The sequence below is a fragment of the Cherax quadricarinatus genome, chromosome 8, assembly GCF_038502225.1.
Source record: "Cherax quadricarinatus isolate ZL_2023a chromosome 8, ASM3850222v1, whole genome shotgun sequence".
NCBI classification, from domain to species: Eukaryota; Metazoa; Arthropoda; class Malacostraca; order Decapoda; family Parastacidae; genus Cherax; species Cherax quadricarinatus.
The window spans coordinates 5,249,619-5,272,370 of record NC_091299.1 but is presented as its reverse complement, the minus strand read 5'-3'; the positions used below and the strand labels follow the sequence as shown (position 1 = coordinate 5,272,370).

General features: G+C 43.6%; 1 protein-coding gene across 3 annotated transcripts in view; it reads left to right on the top strand.

Moving 5' to 3' along the window:
* Positions 1-3,016: 3,016 nt before the first annotated feature.
* LOC128685368 (uncharacterized) overlaps positions 3,017-22,752 on the top strand; it is a 142,546-nt gene continuing 122,810 nt past the window's right edge. For 2 of the 3 annotated variants that reach the window (XM_070082792.1, XM_070082793.1), the window contains exon 1: positions 3,017-3,178. The gene's annotated coding sequence lies outside the window, so the exon portion shown is untranslated. The remainder of the gene's footprint in view (positions 3,179-22,752) is intronic. The other variant, XM_070082794.1, reaches the window with a different exon arrangement.

The following is a 22,752-nucleotide window of genomic DNA, read 5'->3' as shown; positions in this document are numbered from 1 at the left end:
TTGTTGATGGCTATGGTGTCCCTGGTTGGATGCTTGTCTCTTATCATAATCTACACTTGGAAAATCTTGGAAGGAATGGTCCCAAATCTGCACACAGAAATCACTCCCTACGAAAGTAAAAGACTGGGCAGGCGATGCAAAATGCCGCCAATAAAAAGTAGGGGCGCCATTGGTACACTAAGAGAAAACACCATAAGTGTCCGGGGCCCAAAACTGTTCAACAGCCTCCCATCAAGCATTAGGGGAATTGCCAATAAACCCCTGGCTGCCTTCAAGAGAGAGCTGGACAGATACCTAAAGTCGGTGCCGGATCAGCCGGGCTGTGGCTCGTACGTTGGACTGCGTGCAGCCAGCAGTAACAGCCTAGTTGATCAGGCCCTGATCCATCGGGAGGCCTGGTCGTGGACCGGGCCGCGGGGGCGTTGATCCCCGGAATAACCTCCAGGTAACCTAACCTCCAGGTAGTGCTTGGGCTGTGGTCTCATCTTTGGGGGCTACAGTGTCGTCACTTGTAATTATTCGGATTGCTCCCACTGTGTTACCTTCTTCAATTTTTTTGCTAACCTGTGCGCAAATTTTCTCGTTTTCAGTGGGACTTTTCTTGGGTCTACCTTTGTGATTCCTGCGATGATGGGGCAGAGGGACACAATTATCCGTTCTTGGATAGTTGCACACTGCCTTGATAACTGACATGGTTAGCAGTTTGCCTCGTCTCTCAGGAACTGCAAGACATACACTGCCGAACAGGAGCAGGTTGCGCCATGCTTGGATGGTGCCTCGGGCTTCTAAGTTGGTGGAACCTCCATTCACCTGCTTAAGAAGGTCTGTGAATTTCCCTGCTGCATATGGGCGAGCCGCTTTAGGGATATGGGACAGGGCACTGTTAGCAGTGGATTTGAATGCCAACAGAAGGTTATCGCAAGTGAGGAGGTTGCCATTGGAATTGTCATCTGCCTGTGGAGGCTGTGGGCTGCTCTCTGCTGGAGGCATATGTGATCCTGCACACCCATTGTGTGCACGAATGCGACCATCCCTGTTGCGTGCTCGAAACTATCAGCACACCTGACATGTGCCTCTTCTTTCATTGTTGGGTGCACTGTTTCCCTGGCTTTGTGGCTGGCTGGCTTCATCATCTGCCATACCTCAAACTGTGTGGTAAGCCCAGGCTGAAGGGAAAATGGCGCATGGCACATACCGCATGTGGTTCATGGTGGTGGTAGGAGGAGGAGAGGGGTCTCCCCTCCTTGTGGTGGGCGGTGGAGGAAAGGGAGGAGTGGAAGATGTGTGATGAGGCGGAGTAGGGCACTCACTCCCTCCCAGGACAAGTCACTATACAACACAATGCTCTGTGTACCTGTTACTATACGCCACTATGCTCTGTGCACCTGTTACTGTACACCACTATGCTCAGTGCACAGTCCCCACTATAAACGACACGCCGCTATACACTACACGTGCTATGCGCATACCATGCTCATACTACGCACTATATACACGGTGAACAAACACTCCATTGTTGTAACACGAGCACATGGTGTATGCGCGCCTGTTTGTGGCAGGGGGAGACAGTTTTACCCCTCAACCTCCGCCTCCTCCTCCTCCATTAGGCCCTCCCTCACTGACCTCACCTACCCATGGTGACCGTTATGTTCCCTCACTGAATTCACATACACAACACTTTTCTTGATTCTGAAGGAAGAGACGAAACGCAGAGTCTTCTGGCCCTTTCCAACACGAGCAGCAGATATTCACACACCAGCCTGTTGATAATAATCCTGGTAGGTGTTCTTGATTAGACGATATTGTGCCAAAAACACAGAGCAGGATGCCCACAGCCTCTCTCTGGCAGAGGTGCCAGAATATGTAAAACTGGTCAGTTAGCAAGAACTCGTGTAAAATTAAGTCCTTTCTAAAATTTTATCTTATACGTTTAAATATATGTTTTTTTTTCATTAATTTAAATGTAATTTTTTTTAATTTTGCACCAAAAGAATCTTAGAAAACTTACCTAACCTTATTATAACAAGAATAATTTATTTTAGCCTAACCCAACTAAATATATTTTAGATTTGTTTACAATAATTTAATACTAAACAAACACAGTGAAATATATTTTTCTCGTAAGGTTCAGAATGATTTTGGCGAAATTATTGCATACACAAATTTTCACTTGTCCTATATGGCAAGATGAGCGTTGCTATTTAAGCCAAGATCGCAAGTTCTGCCTATTCGACACGACATATATATATACATTTATATATACACACACACACACACACATTATATATATATATATATATATATATATATATATATATATATATATATATATATATATATATATATATATATATATATGTCGTGTCGAATAGGCAGAATTTACGATCTCGGCTTAAATAGCAACGTTCATCTTGCCATATAGGACAAGTGAAAATTTGTGTATGCAATAATTTCGCCAAAATCATTCTGAACCTAACGAAAAAAATATATTTCATTGTGTTTGTTTAGTATTAAATTACTGTAAACAAATCTAAAATATATTTAGTTGGGTTAGGCTAAAATAAATTGTTCTTGTTATAATAAGGTTAGGTAAGTTTTCTAAGATTCTTTTAGTGCAAAATTAAAAATTTTTACATTAACATTAATGAAAAAAAATATATCTTTAAACGTATAAGAGAAAATTTCAGAAAGGACTTAATTTTAAATGAGTTCAGGCTAATTGACCAGTTTTACATATTCGGCACGACACACACACACACACACACACATATATAATATATATATATATATATATATATATATATATATATATATATATATATATATATATATATATATATATATATATATATATATATAAAGCACTGAGTAAGCTTCATTATGGAGTCCCGAGAAAGGAACGTAAATTGAAAAACAAATTACTCATCTATGTCGATTCTTGAAAAAAAAGTGGAGCCTAGATAAGGTTATCACATTTACCTTATCACTGTTATCTTTGAGTTTTGAGCAGTGTATAGCTGTATACACTACGCTGACATACAATCACACACTTTGCAACTACCCAGCCTACAACTACACAGCATGCAGTCACTGAGTTTGATCCATAGTCTATAACCACACAGTATATAACTGCAAGTACTCAGTGGTCGTCAGTAACTCCAACATTGGGTGGGTCAGTGTAAGTACTAACAAGTCGGCAGTACACAGCATACAGGTCTAAGCTCGTACTGTGTCGCTTTTATTATTTTATGTCATCGGTGTGTGTATATACTAACCTATATGTGGTTATTGTGGAAATAAATGGTATAAAATACCGACACAATGGAAATATAAACACATATGCAGTATAATGTGATCCTTTATTGACTACGTTTCGCCCACACAGTGAGCTTTTTCAATTCACAAACAGATCTACCTGGGGTGGAAGGGACGCGAGTATTTATAGTCAGGTTCAGAATGCTGAGGTCAGGTGGAGAATGTTGCATCTGATGATGTACCGAGTGGGGTTACAGAGTCTAAAATCTTGGGTAGCTTGGAAAGGAGATTGGATAAGTTTGTGAGCAGACCTTCTACAGTGTTCTTCCATTCCTGTGTTCTTATGTGGGATAGCGATGAAGAAGTTTCTTGGCAAGTGGTTCAGCTATGTTATAGAAGCCACTATTCTGGTTGAAGTTGTCGGATATAGAAATAAGTGATGATTCCAGGATTCTTCGGTATTGAGTGTTGTCTACTGTGGCGATAAGTCTTGAGTTTCTGTAGTTTATCAAGTGGTTGTGTAAATTACGGTGTTGTACACAGGCATTCCTTGTGTCGTCAGACCTGCTTGCGTACTGGTGTTCTGAAATACGTGTTTGGAGGTCCCTTGATGTTTCGCCCACGTATAATTTGTTGCAGAGGGTGGAAGCTTGTCCTGTCTATCACTGGTAATGTCCTTGATGGTCGTGGTTGTGGAGGTAGATACTTGGAATGAGGTATTGGAAAAGATGTTGGAAACGTGTTTGGCAATGGAGTTGGTGGGGAGGACTATGTATCTCTTTTCGGTAGCGTCTTCTCTGGGTGTGTTGAAGATGTTGTAGATGAATGGTTCAGAGAACCGACATGTTGATAAATTAGACACATATGCAACTGAAGATTGAGACACTTATGCAGCATATGGGAATCTTTATTCAGGAAACGTTTCGCCACACAGTGGCTTCATCAGTCCAATACAAAGAGTAAGGTGTAAGGAGAGGAGGAGTATGAGGTAATCAGTCCCTCAGCCTGGAGTCGATGTGTTCAGTCCATCAATCTTGTAGAATGTACAGCATAAAGCCGTAGACGTGGCTTATATACTGTAGTGAGGTGACTTGAAGCAGACGGAGGCGGGATCATAGTGGTACCATCCACTAGTCGAAGTAGGTCTTTGTCCAAAGGTTGAACAAGCGTTGAAGAATTCTTTGTAAGATCCCATGATGCTGCAGTGTCTGACAGTTGTGATGAATGGTTTGAAAAACCGACAAGTTGAAGATTGAGACACTTATGCAGCATATGGGAATCTTTATTCAGGAAACGTTTCGCCACACAGTGGCTTCATCAGTCCAATACAAAGAGTAAGGTGTAAGGAGAGGAGGAGTATGAGGTAATCAGTCCCTCAGCCTGGAGTCGATGTGTTCAGTCCATCAATCTTGTAGAATGTACAGCATAAAGCCGTAGACGTGGCTTATATACTGTAGTGAGGTGACTTGAAGCAGACGGAGGCGGGATCATAGTGGTACCATCCACTAGTCGAAGTAGGTCTTTGTCCAAAGGTTGAACAAGCATTGAAGAATTCTTTGTAAGAAGATCCCATGATGCTGCAGTGTCTGACAGTTGTGATGAATGGTTTGAAAAACCGACAAGTTGAAGATTGAGACACTTATGCAGCATATGGGAATCTTTATTCAGGAAACGTTTCGCCACACAGTGGCTTCATCAGTCCAATACAAAGAGTAAGGTGTAAGGAGAGGAGGAGTATGAGGTAATCAGTCCCTCAGCCTGGAGTCGATGTGTTCAGTCCATCAATCTTGTAGAATGTACAGCATAAAGCCGTAGACGTGGCTTATATACTGTAGTGAGGTGACTTGAAGCAGACGGAGGCGGGATCATAGTGGTACCATCCACTAGTCGAAGTAGGTCTTTGTCCAAAGGTTGAACAAGCATTGAAGAATTCTTTGTAAGAAGATCCCATGATGCTGCAGTGTCTGACAGTTGTGATGAATGGTTTGAAAAACCGACAAGTTGAAGATTGAGACACTTATGCAGCATATGGGAATCTTTATTCAGGAAACGTTTCGCCACACAGTGGCTTCATCAGTCCAATACAAAGAGGAAGGCGTAAGGAGAGGAGGAGTATGAGGTAATCAGTCCCTCAGCCTGGAGTCGATGTGTTCAGTCCATCAATCTTGTAGAATGTACAGCATAAGGCCGTAGACGTGGCTTATATACTGTAGTGAGGTGACTTGAAGCAGACGGAGGCGGGATCATAGTGGTACCATCCACTAGTTGAAGTAGGTCTTTGTCCAAAGGTTGAACAAGCGTTGAAGAATTCTTTGTAAGAAGATCCCATGATGCTGCAGTGTCTGACAGTTGTGATGAATGGTGTCTCAATCTTCAACTTGTCGGTTTTTCAAACCATTCATCACAACTGTCAGACACTGCAGCATCATGGGATCTTCTTCAACGCTTGTTCAACCTTTGGACAAAGACCTACTTCGACTAGTGGATGGTACCACTATGATCCCGCCTCCGTCTGCTTCAAGTCACCTCACTACAGTATATAAGCCACGTCTACGGCTTTATGCTGTACATTCTACAAGATTGATGGACTGAACACATCGACTCCAGGCTGAGGGACTGATTACCTCATACTCCTCCTCTCCTTACGCCTTCCTCTTTGTATTGGACTGATGAAGCCACTGTGTGGCGAAACGTTTCCTGAATAAAGATTCCCATATGCTGCATAAGTGTCTCAATCTTCAACTTGTCGGTTTTTCAAACCATTCATCAAGTAAACCATCAAGTAAACCAAGTCCTAACCGATATAAGCTGGGAAGATATACTAAGCAACACAGACCCAAACTTATGCCTAGAACAGATTAACTCGGTGGCACTCGATGTATGCACAAGGCTTATTCCTCTAAGAAAAAGGAGGAGTAGATGTAAAATAGAAAGAGACAGGCGCTCCCTTTACAGGCGACGGAAAAGAATAACAGAGCGGCTAAAAGAGGTCAATATATCTGAAATGCGCAGGGAGACACTGGTCAGAGAAATAGCAAGCATCGAACTTAAGCTAAAAGAATCCTTTAGGAGTCAGGAATCGCGGGAAGAACTAAAAGCTATAAATGAAATCGAAAGAAACCCAAAGTATTTCTTCTCCTATGCCAAATCAAAATCGAGAACAACGCCCAGTATTGTGCCCCTACTTAAACAAGATGGGTCCCACACAGATGACAGCAAGGAAATGAGTGAGCTACTCAAGTCCCAATATGACTCAGTTTTTAGCAAGCCGCTAACCAGACTGAGAGTCGAAGATCAAAATGAATTTTTTATGAGAGAGCCACAAAATTTGATTAACACAAGCCTATCCGATGTTATCCTGACGCCAAATGACTTCGAACAGGCGATAAATGACATGCCCATGCACTCTGCCCCAGGGCCAGACTCATGGAACTCTGTGTTCATCAAGAACTGCAAGAAGCCCCTATCACGAGCCTTTTCCATCCTATGGAGAGGGAGCATGGACACAGGGGTCGTCCCTCAGTTACTAAAAACAACAGACATAGCCCCACTCCACAAAGGGGGCAGTAAAGCAACAGCAAAGAACTACAGACCAATAGCACTAACATCCCATATCATAAAAATCTTTGAAAGGGTCCTAAGAAGCAAGATCACCACCCATCTAGAAACCCATCAGTTACACAACCCAGGGCAACATGGGTTTAGAACAGGTCGCTCCTGTCTGTCTCAACTACTGGATCACTACGACAAGGTCCTAAATGCACTAGAAGACAAAAAGAATGCAGATGTAATATATACAGACTTTGCAAAAGCCTTCGACAAGTGTGACCATGGCGTAATAGCGCACAAAATGCGCGCTAAAGGAATAACAGGAAAAGTCGGTCGATGGATCTATAATTTCCTCACTAACAGAACAGAGAGAGTAGTCGTCAACAGAGTAAAGTCCGAGGCAGCTACGGTGAAAAGCTCTGTTCTACAAGGCACAGTACTAGCTCCCATCTTGTTCCTCATCCTCATATCCGACATAGACAAGGATGTCAGCCACAGCACCGTGTCTTCCTTTGCAGATGACACCCGAATCTGCATGACAGTGTCTTCCATTGCAGACACTGCAAGGCTCCAGGCGGACATCAACCAAATCTTTCAGTGGGCTTCAGAAAACAATATGAAGTTCAACGATGAGAAATTTCAATTACTCAGATATGGTAAACATGAGGAAATTAAATCTTCATCAGAGTACAAAACAAATTCTGGCCACAAAATAGAGCGAAACACCAACGTCAAAGACCTGGGAGTGATTATGTCGGAGGATCTCACCTTCAAGGACCATAACATTGTATCAATCGCATCTGCTAGAAAAATGACAGGATGGATAATGAGAACCTTGAAAACTAGGGAGGCCAAGCCCATGATGACACTCTTCAGGTCACTTGTTCTATCTAGGCTGGAATATTGCTGCACTCTAACAGCACCTTTCAAGGCAGGTGAAATTGCCGACCTAGAACATGTACAGAGAACTTTCACGGCGCGCATAACGGAGATAAAACACCTCAATTACTGGGAGTGCTTGAGGTTTCTAAACCTGTATTCCCTGGAACGCAGGAGGGAGAGATACATGATTATATACACCTGGAAAATCCTAGAGGGACTAGTACCGAACTTGCACACGAAAATCACTCACTACGAAAGCAAAAGACTTGGCAGACGATGCACCATCCCCCCAATGAAAAGCAGGGGTGTCGCTAGCACGTTAAGAGACCATACAATAAGTGTCAGGGGCCCAAGACTGTTCAACTGCCTCCCAGCACACATAAGGGGGATTACCAACAGACCCCTGGCAGTCTTCAAGCTGGCACTGGACAAGCACCTAAAGTCAGTTCCTGATCAGCCGGGCTGTGGCTCGTACGTTGGTTTGCGTGCAGCCAGCAGCAACAGCCTGGTTGATCAGGCGCTGATCCACCAGGAGGCCTGGTCACAGACCGGGCCGCGGGGGCGTTGACCCCCGAAACTCTCTCCAGGTAAACTCCAGGTAACTCTTGGGTATCTTTATTGAGGAAACGTTTCACCACACAGTGGCTTCATCAGTCCATACGAAGGAGAAACTTGAAGAACAGGAGGAGAATGAGGTAATCAGTCCCTCAACCTTGAGTCGATGTGTTCAGTCCATCAATCTTGAATAGAATACGGCATATCAGCGGAGAAGCAGCTTATAAACCGTATGGCAGGAGAGGTGCAGCAGTCATAGGTCGTGTCACATTTGTTCAATCTGTGTTGAAGATGTTGAAGATGGTTATTGTGGCAACGTTTCGCTCTCCAGGAGCTTTGTCAAGCTTGTGTGATGAATGGTTTTGAAAACCGACAAGTTGAAGACTGAGACACTTATGCAACATACCTGGAGTTTACCTGGAGAGAGTTCCGGGGGTCAACGCCCCCGCGGCCCGGTCTGTGACCAGGCCTCCTGGTGGATCAGAGCCTGATCAACCAGGCTGTTACTGCTGGCTGCACGCAAACCAACGTACGAGCCACAGCCCGGCTGGTCAGGAACCGACTTTAGGTGCTTGTCCAGTGCCAGCTTGAAGACTGCCAGGGGTCTGTTGGTAATCCCCCTTATGTATACTGGGAGGCAGTTGAACAGTCTCGGGCCCCTGACACTTATTGTATTGTCTCTTAACGTGTTAGTGACACCCCTGCTTTTCATTGGGGGGATGTTGCATCGTCTGCCGAGGCTTTTGCTTTCGTTGTGAGTGATTTTCGTGTGCAAGTTCGATACTAGTCCCTCTAAGATTTTCCAGGTGTATATAATCATGTATCTCTCCCACCTGCGTTCCAGGGAGTACAGGTTCAGGAACTTCAAGTGCTCCCAGTAATTGAGGTATTTTATCTCCATTATGCGCGCCATGAAGGTTCTCTGTACATTTTCTAGGTCAGCAATTTCACCTGCCTTGAAAGGTGCTGTTAGTGTGCAGCAATATTCCAGCCTAGATAGAACAAGCGACCATATCGGAGTAATTGAAATTTCTCATCGTTGAACTTCATATTGTTTTCTGCAGCCCATTGAAAGATTTAGTTGATGTCCAACTGGAGCCTTGCAGTGTCTGCAATGGAAGACACTGTCATGCAGATTCGGGTGTCATCTGCAAAGGAATACACGGTGCTGTGGCTGACATCCTTGTCTATGTAAGGAGAGGAGGAGTATGAGGTAATCAGTTCCTCAGTCTGGAGTCGATGTGTTCAGTCCATCAATACTGTAGAAAGTACAGCATATGAACGAACGAACGAACAAGTGCAGGTAAGATCCCTGTGGGATGAGCGGGGAAGACGGGACAGACGAAGAATAGCACTGGAGAGAAGTGTTCTTAGTTGTAGAAATAGAGCCAGGGCTTAACCCAGCAGCTAAGGCGATCGTGGGACAGATATTGAGAGCAGGAATAGCAGGCTCTTCTGTTGGTAGGGTGACCGGTGAAAACAGGACAGGCGAAGATTAGCGCTGTAGAGGAGTGTAGAAATTTAGCCAGGGCTTAACCCTCCAGCAAAGGCGAACGTGGGTCAGAGAACGAACAGCGCAAGGTACCTGACAAAAATCCAAAGGTTAATTGTAAACAGGGTTAGGAGCAGGATCATACAAGGAGTAGAAAAGGTTGTGTTGGTTTGTGGGTCTGCGAATATCTTCGTCAAAGAGAGAGGTCCAGTAGTCATGTCGTGTCTCAAGTTTGTCTGTCACTGAGCGTCTTCCAATACAGATTCAGCGCAGGTATGTCTAATTGGGCGTGGATAGACTCACTTGTGGCGAAGTCCTCCCATCTGACATCAAGCACCCAGCGCAGCGCCTTGTTCTGGACACGCTGCAGTTTAAGTAAGTTTGTATTAGGGATTTGTAGAGGTGTAGTTTGGTGCATTGGGAGGCATGTTGCAGCTTGTAGAGGCCCGCAAGGGCCTTACTAGCTATTACATGCCTTGAGTGAATGTGTCCGTGTAAGCAAAGAAGGTAGTCAAGATTAACGCCAAGGACTGTGACAGATTGTGTGATGGGGAAGTAAGTGCGGGCGTCAGCTGTTCTGAGCTCGACAGGTAATGAAGAATCACGTTTCCTATAGTTAAAATATGTAATGCTGGATTTAGCTGCACTGGATTTGATCCTCCATTTTTGTTCCCAGATGGCTATCCTGTCGACCTTATTTTGTGTTTTGTGTGTGAGTGTATCTATATTGGCGTGAGTGATAAGTTGTGTAATGTCGTCTGCATAGGCTAGTGTGATGGAGTTGTGGTATACAGGTGTAGGAATGTCGTTAGTGTATAAAGTGTAGAGGGTAGGAGAGCGGACAGATCCCTGGGGCACTCCAGCATTTAGTGTGAAGTAGCCTGAGTAACAACCTTGGAATTTGATTCTCATGGTGCGGCCGTCTAGGAAGTTGCAGAGGAGTTTACGAGTAGTGAGAGGCAGATTAAAGTTAGTGCAGAGTTTGTGTTTGAGTCCTTCGTGCCAGTGTCAAAAGCTTTTTCAACGTCTTTTGCAACCAGGGCTGTCCTGTTTCTTTGTTTTGTGTTTATGTGGATGTAGTTGAGAATAATGTTAATGGCATCCTGTGTGGATCTGCGAGTTCTGAAGCCAAACTGGCCATCAGAAAGTAGTGAGATGTGTTCCAGGTATCTGCGAAGGCGATGGTTGATTAGCTTTTCAAAGAGTTTTCCTAAAGTTTCGAGGAGGCTGATAGGGCGATAGCTTCTAGAATCAGAGTGGTCTCTTTTGGGGTTTGGGAAGGAGGATAGCAGTAGCAGCTTTGAAGAGGACAGGGAAGTATCCAGAGGCAAGTAAGGTATTGAGGAGGTTTGTGTAGGCAGTAATGATAGAGTCAGGAAGGTGTTTTAGGATATGGTTTAGGCCAGAGGCACCAGAAGCCTTGGGAGGAAGGTGTCTGAGGAGAGTTTTAATGTCTGTGTTGGTGAAAGGAGTGTCGAGTTCTTGGAAGGAGGTAAGAGAGTCCAGATGGACGTGGCTGTCTGGTGTTGTTTCGTGTGTGTGTGTGTATAGTGATCCAGTGTTCTATGTTCTGAATGTGTTGAATAGCGTTAGGGTGGGGTGGGTGAGGGTGGAAGATGTTCTCCCAGATATTTTTGAAGATGTTAGTAGCAGCCTGCGGGTCTGAGATGTGTGTTTGTTGTTGTGGGTGATGTGTTTGTTGTTGTGGGTGATGTGTTTGAATTTGTTGGTGGGAGTTGTGCCTCTGATTTTTTTGATAAAGTTCCAGAAGGCTTTGGTGTTTTTAATACGCTGTTTGTCTGCTTGTAGTATGAGCTGTGACCAGTGATTGTTGTGGTCTTGGTCTAGACTGTGTAGAATGTTAATTCTGAGGAAAGTGAGATCTAATTGGACTTGATTAAATGTGTGTGTGTTGTAGAGGAAGTGGTTGTGGTAGCAGATAATTAGTCTTCTTGTTCTGACTGAGGGTTTGAAGGAATAATGAGTGGTGTGAGTTTTCTTTGGTATTGCAGTGTTGGCTGTTTGTGTAATGGTGTCCTGGATGAGATCAAGTTGAGTGTCAATGTCAGAGATAGGTTTGCTGTTGTAGTCATAGGTGAGGTTAATATTGTCTGTGTGTTGTTTGAAAGCATCCCAGTCAGCGCTCTTGTAGAAGGAAGGTGTGGCTGGGATGAGAATAGGGTTGGAGATGTGTAAGATGACTAGGATGTGATCAGAGCCTGTAATAGGGCCAGGTGAAATATATGAAATATAGTGTTGAAAAGAGACCTGGCTCGGTTTGCCAGAATGATGTCGGGTTTGCCTTGGCCCGTGTGGTTGTAGAAGGTGCTGAAGTCTGGCCCGAGATGAATTAGGTGTTTATGGTTTGTGAAGTTGAATAACTGGTGACCAAGTTGGTTGTTACTGGTGTGATGAAAGGCGGTGTGTTTGGCATTCATGTCAGCTAGTAGGTATGTTGGTGTGTTGGTGTAGTTGAAGACTAATGAAAGGTCGTGTATGTTGAGAATAGTGTTTGGGCGAGCATAGGGGGTGAAAAAGATGAAGGGTCCAAGGTGGGTGTGTATTCTGATCGCAAGATAGTGTTGGTGAATAAAAGGGATGGGAGAAATTCATGTTTTATGTTGGATTTGACAAGGATGGCAACCCCATCGTGGAGATCATAGCGGGACTGTAGTGCAGTATAACCATAATGGCGGATACGTTGAGGGGCTTTGAGGCAGGTACTGTTTAGCAAAACAATATCTGGCCTCTCTGCTTCAAAGAGCTCGGCCAGTAGGTGTCTAATTGTAAAGTAAGAACGTACGTTGAACTGAATCACTTTAAACATGATTTAATGGTTTCGTCATGGCAAAGTTAATGTCGGGGGAGGAGTTTAGATTAAAGCCTGTGATAGTGGTGCCATCGGTGGATGTGTTTGTAGGTGTTACGAACCCGTTTCCTGGAAGGGGAGGAAGAGATGTATCTAGTTTTATGTTCTTTTGTCTGTTTGTCAGAAGCTGGGGCAGGTTTAGGGTTGAGTGGATTTTGTCTGGAGGAGGTGGAGTTGGACCTGGATGAAGTCTTGGTTGTGGTGGAGAAGGAGTGGGTGAAGGTGGATGCAGAGGAAGTAGAAGCTTTGGTAAGGAACGAGGAAGTGGAAGCTTTGGTAAGGGATGAGGAAGTGGAGGCCTTGGTTTGGGGATGAGGAAGTGGGTAAGGAGGTTGGGGGAGGGGGTGGTCGCAGCAGTAGCAGTAGGAATGTTGGTTTGAGGGGTAGATGTAGCAAAGAGGGATAGGGGAGGAGGAGGGCTGGCGGGTGTAGGAAGTGGGGGTGTGGGAGAGAGGGAGGAGGGAGAGGTTGTAGGGGGTTTAGAAGAGAAGCAGGAAGGAGGGATAATTAGAGAGGGAAGGTTGTTAGCAGACAAGATTAGATTAAGGACACGTGAGTAGTCTGCTTTGAAGCTTGAGAGATTACTATTGCAGAGTGGGCAGCAGTGGCGAGTTGACAGTTAGTTTTGTAGTCTAGTGTGGGTGTAGGTGTAGGAGAGGTGCTTGTAGTCTTTGTGTTGGTGTTTGATGTGTGTAGAGTAGAAGAGGTAGACCAAGTGCGTGGAGTAACCCAGGCACTGGGGGTAGGGAAGGGAGGTATGGTAGGGAAGGGAGGTATGGTAGGGAAGGGAGGTATGGTAGGGGAGGAAAGTGCATGGAAGGGGTTGGGGAGGGACGGAGGTTGGTTGGGTTACTCTGAGGGAGGAGAGAATGTCTTTTCTAGAAGGGCAGGAATTTGCAACTGCAGTGTGTGACCCGCCGCAGTTAGAACATTTAAGGGGAAGGTTACAAGTATTCCAGAAGTGGCCAGTTGCTGAACATCTGGAGCAGACCTGTGTGGATGTGCATGTGTTTTTATCGCGGCCGAATCTGTAACATTTAAGACATTGTGTGATTGAGTGGAAGTTCAGAGTGAGGAGAGTGTTTGGAGGAATGCAGATGGTCTTGGCAAGGATTCCTTGATTGAAGAGTGTAGAGGCGTCAGAAGGAGTTGAGCAACGTATTTTGAGGATAGTAGAGTTTTCAGGTCTGTAAATATCGTCAACAGAGACTTTGTTCTTGGAACTAATGTCTTTGATTAAGTCTTCTTTGTCTGTCATAGGCAGTCAGGAGAGAATAGTCTATATGTTTTGCAATGACCGTGCATTTTGCACGGTGCTCAGGAGTCCAAATAATAGTAAAGCCAGCGTTTAGAAGTTTTTGTCTGGTAGCGGTTGAGGTGTGTGTTTCGTAGGAATGTCTGTCAAGAAGGAGTTTGAAGCCTGAGTTTGTTAAAGTTAAGGTGCACCAGTGATCTGGTATAATAAATTTCCAGGACAGATAGTGGCATGATCAGAACTAGAGTATTTGAGGTTTAGCGAGAAAGAATTGGGTTTGGAAGAGGCAGGATAGGCCTTAGAGGCAGGAGTAGATGGGGTAGAGGCAGGAGTGGGCAGTAGAGGGGGAGTGGTAGGGAAAAAGGAAGTGGAAGACATTGAAGGAATCGTAAACATGAATAATCAGTTATGGCGGCCAAATCCGTGAGAATACTCGGCTAGGCAAGTACGTGTGAAGTAGACACACGTACTTTAAAGTAATAACTTTAAAGTTTTCTTGTGGAGTCCGTCACTGGAGGTGCAGGACACCGAGGCGAGCTGTAGCTTGATGGAGCACTGTATGCCCTGAATGGCGAGGAGAGGCAACACTGGCTGTTAGTGGTGAGGAGAGGCAACACTAGCTGTATGGCATGCAGACTACACATACAGGTTGAGGCATGGAGACTTCAGATAGCGGCGAGGAGAGGCAATACTGGCTGTATGGCGTGGAGACTTCAGACATCAACAGGAGTGCAGAGGGAGGTTTCCTGCTCTTGGGTAGGCAGCCACCGATGCACCAATCCTGATGGTGCAGACGAAAGTCAAGTAACCACCAGTCTGAGGAAAAGTCACTCCCAGCACAGGGGTAATTAGAGAGGCGAGATCGTTGGTCGATGATGTGGCAGCCACCGACGCACCAATCCTGATGGTGAAGACGATGGTCCAGTAACCAGACACTCCTAACACAGGGTAATTAGAGAGGCGAGATCGTTGGTCGATGATGTCTCTGCTTGATGTACAGCATAGGGCCGTAGAAGTGGCTTATATACTGTAGTTAGGTGAGGCGAAGCAGGAGGAGGCGGGGTCATAGTGGTACCATCCACTAATCTAAGTAGGTCTTCGTCCAAAGGATGGACAAGTATTGTTGCAGTGTCTGACATCTATCAGACACTGCAACATCATGGGAACTTGATACAAGAAATTCTTCAATGCATGTCCATCCTTTGGACGAAGACCTACTTAGATTAGTGGATGTTACCACTCTGACCCCACCTCCTCCTGCTTCGCCTCACCTGACTACAGTATATAAGCCACTTCTACGGCCCTATGCTGTACTTTCTAGAAGACTGATGGACTGAACACATCGACTCCAGACTGAGGGACTGATTACCTCAAACTCCTCCTCTCCTTACACCCTTCTGATTTGTATCGGACTGATGAAGCCACTTTGTAGCAAAACGTTTCCTTAATAAAGATTCCCATATGTTGCACAAGTGTCTCAATTTTCAATTTGCCAAGCTTGACAAAGCTCCTGGAGAGCGAAACGTTGGCACAATAAAATGTCACATTAGAACGGGTATATGTGGTTGCAGGGATAGAGTCATAGCTCCTGGCTCAGCCTCACTTGTCGCTACTAGGTTCTCTCTCTTCCTGGTCCATAAGCTTTATCATTCCTCATCTTAAAACTATGTATGGACAGGGCCGGATTACCGCATAGGCAAACTAGGCATTTGCCTAGGGCCCCGCGCATTTGGGGGCCCCGTGGTCCAAGGGGTTCAGGGGCTCATCCAAGACTGCGCACATGGTGCAAGTGCAATGGGGTCCCTACCTAAAAAGTTCAAGTGTTTGGAAAGTAAAATTGATTTTTAAAAATTAATCAAAGCAAAAATAAATAATGAAATATAATAAAATAAAAATAAATAAACCTAACCATAGATGGCAACACTCAACATGCCTTTGTTTACATCAGAACAGCTGTGTTTTCCCGCTAATGGGCGAGTATGGGAGATTCCTCTCCAATTTTCTGTAGTAATTACACGTTATCTAGACTTGTACTGTGACAAATTAACTGAAGTGTTGTTGATAGACATTGATGTGTATGGATAAATGTTTGTTTTCGCCTCTAAATGTTAAGGGAGGTACTTGATAGGGTTACTTGACCAGTAAAGACGCATTTTTGGTAAAAATACTATAAAAAAAAAAAACTAAAAACGCAAACTGACTTCCGTTTGTAGGTTTTAAAAGCACTTTGTCCTGTCTTTAAGTCTTTATCATTTCAATAACAGATCTCAGTTGACTGATGTTCTACATCACTTCCGTCGCAAATGCTTAGTTTTCAAGTTTCGACGGAAGTGATGTAGAACATCAATTAATTTACTACATATTTCCCCAGAAACACATAAGCCACATCAGAAAATCGTTGGTTGGGTGAAACTGAAAATTGTCCCTGCATTCTTTAATTCTCATGTCCTTATCTATGGTGGTAGGCCATATATCATGCAAAACCTAATGATTAGTTTAGTTATGAAAATGGTAATATAAATATCATTGTGCATTGTTCTTGGACTCGGTATGATTTCTGTTTAAGTAAATTGGAGATCAAGGAGGATGAATTAGTAAAATATTCGTAGCCCAAGTCACTAACCTAATCTATGGTAAAAGTTCTGTATATGACTCCTTTCTGGTAACGTTTTGAATTTTTAGATGCGCAGCCAGAGGAAAGGGGGCTACAAGGGCCATATCCCCCCAATTGACAGAAAATTTTTTAATAATAATTAAAAAATTAATAATAATTGATAATGAAAAATTTGTATTTGCATGATTACAGACAGTGATACATCCTCATTATGGCATCTCGTGAACGTGATGTTGGACGTTCTTATGCGAGTGGGTCACAGAAAAGAAAGAAGAAAATTCAAGAAGAACAGAAAAAGAAAGATGTAGGAAGCTGCAGAAAGATCACAGACATGCTCACGAAAACAGTTTCTGATGTTACCAGTACAGTTGAATCTGCAGATACGTCAGATCATACAGGAAGCCCTCCCTCCATTATTTCTCAGCCAGCATCTACTTCTTTTGTGTCTCCTCTCAATGTCTCAACGGACATTTCATCCACAGGATTTGTCTCAAAAGATCCTGCCTCATGGCCAAATGTAATCCCAGATTCTCTACGTAATGCTTTCATTGCAGAAAACTTCAGTCAAACTCTGAACATTGACTTTAGGAAATCAGCAAGGATTTGTGATGATGAAAGTCGTCGTTGTTTAAAGTCATCTATGTTTTATAGGAAGCTTGCAAATTCAGAAACTGTGAAAAGATCATGGATGGTATACTCTGAAAACTCAGGAAAAGTGTACTGTTCAGCATGCAAGCTATTTTCTACCAAAGAAAATACCTTCACACAGGGGTTCAATGACTGGAAAAATTCCAAGCGTTTCGAGGAACATGAAAACAGCACCACTCACAGGAGCTGCATTTTAGCCAGTGTATTTCGTGCACAGAAAAAAGGCTTATTGGATTCTCATTTGGAAAATCAAACTGAAAAAGAGCGCACTTATTGGAGAAAAGTTCTAGAAAGAGTTGTTGCTGTTGTAAAATTCTTAGCTCTAAGAGGACTTGCTTTCCGTGGAGAAAATGAAGTTTTTGGTTCGGAAAACAATGGAAATTTCCTAGGGATCATAGAACTGTTAGCACAATTCGATCCATTCTTAGCAAATCATGTGTCACGCCTTGGGAATGCAGGAAGAGGCACTGTATCTTACATGTCATCTACTATATGCAATGAATTTATTGAACTGATGACTAAGAAGGTCCTCAATAACATCATAGCAGCTGTGAAAACTGCAAAATACTTTGCAATAAGTGTAGATTCAACACCAGATATTTCACATACAGATCAATTGACATTCATTGTTCGCTTTGTCGACTCCAGTGGTAAGCCTGTAGAGCGCTTTATAAAATTCATTCCTCTTTCAGGCCATGATGGAGAAACAATGATGAATGTAGTACTGGATACTCTGCTTGAACATGATCTCTCTATTATGGATTGCCGTGGCCAGAGCTACGACAATGCAAGTAACTTGTCGGGTAAATATAATGGATTGCAAGCCCGTATCAAGCAAATCAACCCACTTGCTGAATATGTGCCCTGCTCAGCACATTCTCTTAATCTTGTTGGGTCATGTGCTGCGGAGTGTTGCGTCGCTGCAGTTTCATTTTTTGGACTTTTACAAGCACTCCAGTCTACCACAGCCAGATCTGAGACTGAACCTCTGCAAAGTGTGCAAGAACCCCACCTCACTGCAAACAATTCTGGTGATACCAGAATGCCATCACACACACCAGCTGTGGAGGAGCTAGCCATCCCTGCTAGCACATATGGAACTACTGGTCTGCCACTACAGATACCTATGGCTACACCTGAATATGGGGATGAGTTTGTCATTTTTCCCAATACACACAACTACAACAGTCAGACGGACACCACACAGGTAACCTCCCTGGAAATTGGAGATGAGTCAGATGCACAGGACCTACCTGCAATGAATGATGAAACAGAGAACACTAATGTAACCATGGTACCTGTTAAGGTGATAGGTGTTAAAGAAAGCACTAACCCAGAAGTGCCACCCTCCGGAGAGGCATTGGATTCGCCTGACCTTCCTCATATTATAACAAATTTCCAGAAAAAAACTGAGCATCTTGAACAGATCCTGACAAGTTTAATAAATATATGTAATCAGGATGATGCTCTTGAGCATGGTGATGATGTCAAAAGTGCAGCAATCTCCGTTCAGCTTCCAGCAATTTGTGAGAAAGAAGCCCATAACTCTTGCCTTCAAAAATTGCCTTATAACTGGCTGCCAAAATGCCGAAAAATGCTTAAAAATAAAGGTTCTGAAGATAAAGACGTACAAACTATGCTATTTGCTCTTAAGTGTCTGCACACTGCAGTCAAAGCATAATAGTTTTACCATCTTATGAGCAAGAGATTGTAATAACTCACTACAATGGATACATTACAAATCTTTTCATGGAACATTGCTTCCATCAGGAAGCGGTTGCCTGACTTACATCATATTAGTGCAACAAAGAATATTGATGTCATCTGTTTGCAGGAATGTAGATTGAAAGATGGAGCACCTCCACCAAACTTGCCTGGATATGCAGCTTATAACCTAAGGTCAACCAACTGTTGTGTGATGTATGTCAGAAAGAACTTGCCACATTCACTCCTTTCCTTGCAGAGTCGAGTTAACATGCAGTATCATGGTGTCAAAGTATATGCAGGCGATTTTTCCATAAACATTTTTAATCTCTATGCCCCAGCGAACCAGCTTCGACCTGATGCTTTACCAGATCGCATCAATAGTGAACCTACCATCATTCTTGGAGATTTTAATGCCAGACATAAGAATATTGGTGGGTCTATTACAAACACCAATGGAACTAAACTAGTGAGATTGCTGAATGAGCATGATAATGTTCGAATTGTGGGCACTACTGAGCCTACTCACATATATGGTGGCATACTAGATCTATGTCTTGGATTTAATACATCATATACGATGCATGACTCTGTCATAGTTGATGATCTTCTATCTGATCACTTCCCAAGACTAACAACTGTCAATCTTGATCACATCTACAGCAATCAAGGAGCTAAATACAGAAGGAGGAAACTTATTCTCAAACCAGAACACAGAGACAACTTTATTAACCACTTGGATCAATGGTATAAGAATTACGAGCCCACTGGCACACAAAAATTTAATGATGATTTAATTACCACTATTGAGAGTGTTCTCACAGATCAAGTGGGCAGGAATAGGAAACAAAGACCCTCCACTATAAATAACAATAAAAACCAATGTAAATACTATAATGATCCACAGCTGCGCAATCTAACACATGCAGCTAGGAGGATTGGTAAAGCATACCGTGAATGTAGAACCCCAGACCTGCTCAGAACGTTCCAAGCTGCACTAACAAATGCAAGGAATAGAAAGGAAGAACTTAGGCAACAGGAATGGGAACAGTTTGTTAGTGGATTAAATAGGTCCACCCCTTTGAGTTTGGCTTGGAAAGGTATAAATAAAATAACCAGGAAAAAGACTGGCAATGTTGCTCATCCCTTTCCTCTTGAAAAAGCAAATGACCTCATAAATGACTGGTCCAAAACATCCAGGCATGAAAGCCTTCCATCTCATATTAGAAAAAAATTTAGAGAGTACTTCTGAAGAAATGTTGAAACTGATTAATTTTATGAGCCAAAATATTGATGAGAGTGATTGCCTCTTTACCGAGTATGAATTAGATAATGCATTAACCAAATGTCGATCAACTGCTCCTGGAGAGGATGGTATAACCTATGATATTCTCAGAACTCTAAGGCACGTGCCTGATAACCCTTTGTTGGCACTGTATAATCTCAGTTACATTGAGGGCGTTCTTCCTACTTCCTGGACCAATAGTCTCATTGTGCCTATCCCTAAGCCCCAACAGCCTGATACATTTAGACCGATCTCCTTAACTAGTTGTCTTTGCAAAACTTTTGAAAGAATGATGCTTAACAGATTGTACTACAGAATCAGACATCAACTTTCCCCCTACCTCTATGGGTTCATGAAAGGTAAAAGTGTGCAGAACTGTATTTCCACCTTTCTCACTGCACACACCTCTACTAGTTTTACCACTTTTCTTGATCTAAAATCTGCATTTGATATTGCAAACAGAACCGTTATACATGAACTAGCCAAAATGAATATTGGTGGTAGCTTACTCTGCTGGATAATAGGATACCTGTCAAATAGAGTATTCTCTGTCCTTTACCAAGGCTTCAGAAGTGATTCTAAAGAAATGTCTTTAGGTACACCGCAGGGAGGAGTTCTTAGTCCCATGCTATTTAATATTCTGATTAATGCTCTCCTAAATGCTCTACCTGCCTCACCTAAACATATAGCTATAAGCTATGCTGATGATATGATCCATACAACAGGGCATAAGAAGATGAATACCATTCTTAATGAAGTTCAAGCAATTGGCAATATAAACACAAATGCAGTATAATGTGATCCTTTATTGACTACGTTTCGCCCACACAGTGGGCTTTTTCAAGTCACAAACAGAACTACCTGGGGTGAACGAACGAACGAACGAACGTTCAGGTAAGATCCCAAATGGGATGAGCGGGGAAGACGGGACAGACGAAGAATAGTGCTGGAGAGGAGTGTTCTTAGTCGTAGAAATAGAGCCAGGGCTTAACCCAGCAGCAAAGGCGATCGTGGGACAGATATTGAAAAGAGAAATTCCGGTTCTTCTGTTGGGACTCCGGTGGGGTGAGCTGGGAGTAAGGGACTTGCGACCTTTAGAGCTAGAGAGGAGTGCAGAACTGAGTCATGTCTTAACCCAAAAAAGCTAAGGCGAACGTGGGTCAGAGAATGGTACCTGTCTTAGAAGGTACCTGTCAGCGGATCCAAGGTTATTTGTAAGTAGGGTTAGGAGCAGGATCATGCAAGGAGTAGAAAAGGTTGTGTTGGTTTGTGGGTCTGCGAATGTCTTCGTCAAGGAGAGAGGTCCAGTAGTCATGTCGTGTCTCAAGTTTGTCTATCTGTCTGTCACTGAGCCTCTTCCAGTACAGATTCAGCGCAGGGACGTCTAACTGGGCATGGAGAGACTCGCTTGTGGCGAAGTCCTCCCATCTGACATCAAGCACCCAGCGCAGCGCCTTGTTCTGGACACGCTGCAGTTTAAGTAAGTTTGTTTTTGCTGCAAGAGAGAGGGCTAGAGGAGAGTAAGTTATCAGAGGACGTATTAGGGATTTGTAGAGGTGTAGTTTGGTGCGTTGAGAGGCATGTTTCAGCTTGTAGAGGCCCGCAAGGGCCTTACTAGCTATTGCATGCCTTGAGTGAATGTGTCCGTGTAAACGAAGAAGGTAGTCAAGATTAACGCCAAGGACAGTGACAGATTGTGTGATAGGGAAGTAAGTGCGGGTGTCAGCTGTTCTGAGTTCGACAGGTAATGGAGGATCACGTTTCCTGTAGTTAAAATACGTAATGCTGGATTTTGCTGCATTGGTTTTGATCCTCCATTTTTGTTCCCAGATGGCTATCCTGTCAACCTCATTTTGTGTTTTGTGTGTGAGTGTATCTATATTGGCATGAGTGATAAGTTGTGTAATGTCGTCTGCATAGGCTAGTGTGATGGAGTTGTGGTATATAGGTGTTGGAATGTCGTTAGTGTATAAAATGTAGAGGGTAGGGGAAAGGACAGATCCCTGGGGTACTCCAGCATTTAGTGTGAAGTAGTCAGAGTAACAGCCTTGGAATTTGATTCTCATGGTACGGCCGTCTAGGAAGTTGCAGAGGAGTTTACGAGTATTGAGAGGCAGGTTGAAGTTAGTGCAGAGTTTGTACTTGAGCCCCTCGTGCCACACAGTGTCAAAAGCTTTTTCAACGTCTTTTGCAACCAGGGCTGTCCTGTTTCTTTGTTTTGTGTTTATGTGGATGTAGTTGAGAATGATGTTAATGGCATCCTGTGTGGATCTGTGTGTTCTGAAGCCAAACTGGCCATCTGAAAGTAGAGAATTATGTTCCAGGTATCTGCGAAGGCGATGATTAATGAGTTTTTCAAAGAGTTTTCCTAAAGTTTCGAGGAGGCTGATAGGGCGATAGTTTCTAGGGTCAGAGTGGTCTTTATTGGGTTTAGGAAGGAGGATAGCAGTAGCAGCTTTGAAGAGGGAAGGGAAGTATCCAGAGGCAAGGGAGGCATTGAGGAGGTTTGTGTAGGCAGTAATGATAGAGTCAGGAAGGTGTTTCAGGATAATATGGTTTAGGCCAGAGGCACCAGGAGCCTTTGGAGGAAGGTGTCTGAGGAGAGTTTTAATGTCTGTGTTGGTGAAAGGAGTGTCGAGTTCTT